This window comes from Lissotriton helveticus, chromosome 2_1 (genome assembly GCF_964261635.1).
Source record: "Lissotriton helveticus chromosome 2_1, aLisHel1.1, whole genome shotgun sequence".
NCBI lineage: Eukaryota > Metazoa > Chordata > Amphibia > Caudata > Salamandridae > Lissotriton > Lissotriton helveticus.
This window is the reverse complement of record NC_136059.1, coordinates 304,717,049-304,720,725: the sequence shown is the minus strand read 5'-3', so window position 1 is coordinate 304,720,725 and position 3,677 is coordinate 304,717,049. Positions and strand designations below refer to the sequence as shown.

Genomic DNA, 3,677 nt, shown 5'->3' with positions numbered 1-3,677 from the left:
AATCACTGCATGGCTTCACCTGCTGAAGCCACACAGTGATTGGCCATGATATGCAGTGCTCAGCCAGTGTGCCATCACCCACGAGCGGCATCCAATAATGGATTGCCTGCCCTTTTGCGGGTGGACCAGCCAATCCTGGCACTTCATGAAGCGCCAGGATTGGCTAGGGGGGCACACTGCCTGCTCGCCCTGGCACCTTTGAAACCCCTGCCCTGGCTTAAGCAGCACCCCCGGCCCCTTCGGTCCCTCTGTAATGTTAACTTCACGCTGTCAGCCACTAACGCGCATGCTTGGGCTAGATACAGCCCATAAATCCTCATGCGCAGACAGTACTGTACTGCTGCGGGCATGCTGCAGACAGCCAGCCCCACCCCCTGCACGCTCCGCATTCCATCGGGAGTGTCCCGGAATTGAAGCGCTGTGCTGCGGCGCTTCATTATTTGTGAATTACAATTGCAGGCAGCAATTATGCTCTTGCCACGGTGCGTCCAGGGTTAGAGGGGCTACGCCCCTACGCCCCAATGGACGCACCGCTGCTGCTGTAACGGCAAATGAGCAACCCAATATACCCTTGAGGGTTTGGGCAAAGGATATGGTAGGGTAGGAATACCTTCAAGGGGTTTTGTTATTATACAATTCACATAGAATTTCAACAATATTTGAGGTCCTTATATGTATAAGACCAATAGTGCAAAGCAACAATCTCAAATTTGTATGCAATTTATATAGGTCACTACAAGTGATCCAAAAGAGAAGAGAGGGAGGAGGTGTGTATGAAAAAGTTCGTATTTAATACTCCAAAAATAAATTGTTTTTTAAAAAGGGTACAGAAATATAACAATGTTATAGGAGAAAATGATTCAAGAATGACAATCAAACAAAAAATCTCTATAACAATTGTAAGCGCTTGTCCGCTTCTTCACAGTTGATCAATTATTTAAACAGACAAAGCGTATATGTCGACGTTTCGGTCTCTAGTCTTGAGTTGAAGAGACCATCCTCAGGACATATAAATCATATCTGGAAAAACCCTGAAAAGACAGAGTTGTAATTAAAAAACAATCTCAATCGCCTATACTGGGATAAAAATAATTTTAACTACTCTTCTATACATATTACACCATCCCTCTCTATGTTTAAAGACAATCATTCGACGTCTGAGTTCAAATGTACATTGAGCCAGCAATTTATACATCTATGTAAGCGTTGTTGCGGAACTTTGTTACACAATACATCTAAATTTCAGAAAATTATGCATTTATATCAACTTTCCATCACAAGCTGGGCATGTCTATCATGACAACACTATTTATGTTAACCCTTTTTCCATATTTATAAACATTGTGTTTGCAGGATGTATTTATCTTACTGAAGCACTCGCATACTTGGAGTTCTACTCAGAAAGGCTTTTGATTTAATCACACAAATTTTTTTTTAAACAGGAATTCCTACAACATGTAACAGTATGGTCCTAATCACATACTTGATATAATTATTTGCAAAACATTCTAACAACCCTGAAGGCGAAGAAAAAGTTGGTATTATACAATGGGAGAATTTACTTACACACCATTTACTTCAAAGTTTACAATCTGGTTGCTAAATGCAAAGGTTTACAAATCACAGAATCTATCTAGGATCTATATATACCTGATAAGATGGGGTCTTGTAGCCTCTAAATACACTTTATTGATGATTAAAAAAGGCGATCGATAATGCCCTGTGTAAGAATTAGAGTAACTTGATTAGCACTGTTGGAGTTTCAATGGAACTGGGGTTAAAGGTTAACTTAAGTGAGATCATACCTTCTGTATAGTAAGTGGCATATGCAATCTTCTACTTGAATGTATTTCGGTTGGTTCAGCTCAAATAACTCTCGCAGTTTAATGTGGGCGGTTAAGAATTGTTAATCTGTTTGAGAGAATGCTTATATCAATGCTACATTTAATATATGAACAACCAGTTTTTTTAAAAAAAAATGCTTGATGTATTATTACCTTCTGCGCAAATTGATGTCGCACAGAGTCTTCCCCTTTACTTTAATTCTTTATGGAAGACAAGAGATCTGTAAATCAAAAGCAACAGAAATATATGAAATATTTTGTTGCATCATGACTGTTGCTTGGTGTAGTCAGGGCTAGTTTCAAGTTCTCACATGCATAAAGAGCTGAATAAATCGTCAGCGTGGCCGCATGCACCCAAAATGAAGCAAGAATTGAGTGCAGCCAAGTACTGTGTTTATAAAGCCTGTCGTTTGGAGATCGAAACAGGACTAACATTATTTTAGTATGTCACTCTCATAGATAGGACAAATTACGCCGCCATCTTTGAGTTGGCAAATCACTGTGGCTGGTTTGGGAATTTTAATATTAGTTAGCAGTATAATAAAGTAAACTGCGTTTTTACTGCAACATTTCATTTAATGTTACCTGAAATAAAATATCCTATCATTTTTCGATATTAAGGAAAAAATGGGGGATTACCGTTTGAAGATCAAAACAGGACTAACATTTACTTAGGCATATGTCGCTCACATAGATAGAACAAATTACACCTCCATCTTTGAGTTGGCAAATTTTTGTGGCTTGCTTAAGAAATTTCATTTTAATCTGCAGTGTAATAAAAATTGACTGCATTTTTTACTATAACATTTCCTTTATGTGGCCTTAAATGAAATATCCTATCGTTTTTCTGTGTTGACAAAAAATGGGAGATTACCTGATAAATTATACAAATTCTCGATTTATATCATTGTTTTTGTTTGTAATCGCCTCTCATTTATGAGCAAACACAAAGGGGCCAATAATGTACTCTCATCTAGTCTCTCTGTCAGGGCATAATCATCGTTGCGATTTCACAATGTGTCTAAACTATTTCGAATCATAACTTTATTAATCTTATCGACTAAGAAACTACTTACATTTATCACTGATATGTTTGTATCATTGATGTACTGAGCATATTGTATAATACTTACATCAGTTTAAACAGACAAAGTGTGGCATTTTATCGATTATGAATAACTAAAACACGGTATGTAACCAAATTTATACAATTGCTAGAGCATACATTGAAGTACAAATTCCAAACAAAATTGACAAAATAAAGGCTCAGTTTAAGTCACAATTTATAAATCATCTCAGGTATAATATTCAAGATTTCGAAAGTGAACATCCTTAGCCTATTGATGTTCTCATAGCATAGAAATTTGCATGATCACAAAAGTCATATATATATAATACTGCCTTCATAATTCAAAACGGACAATATACATTGTTAAATTAATATATTCCTGAATTCTATACAGTGTCCATTTACTACATTAACAGTTTAGGCAAGTATGGATATCTAAATAGGCAGCTTAAATAACAACACCAGTTGTTTATTACAGACAGGCTAAGGTGTGCCATTCAGATGCACTATTCAAGCCCTTTTCAATCGTGTTGGCATTACAGATGTATTTACCTTCCCTTAAGGTAAGGATCCGATCCACATTTTGTTGACGTTTGGTTGGTTTAATTACATCGATGACCCACCAAGTCATTTGATTGAAAGTATGTCCTAATCTGATGAAGTGTTCTCAAGAGGTGCATTTTCAGTTTTGCATCTAATGCGAGATTGATGTTGTAATATCCTCTTTTTTATAGGCTGAATGGTTTTGCCGATATAGTGCAAAT

The 3,677-nt window shown here is 37.0% G+C and overlaps 1 long non-coding RNA gene across 1 annotated transcript; it reads right to left on the bottom strand.

The window, feature by feature from the left end:
• Positions 1-828: 828 nt before the first annotated feature.
• On the bottom strand, positions 829-2,068 carry LOC144819325 (uncharacterized). Its single transcript, XR_013607293.1, has 3 exons — positions 1,998-2,068; positions 1,806-1,911; positions 829-1,031 (listed from the first exon to the last, which is right to left on the bottom strand). It is a non-coding gene; the product is annotated as an uncharacterized LOC144819325 (long non-coding RNA).
• Positions 2,069-3,677: the final 1,609 nt, after the last annotated feature.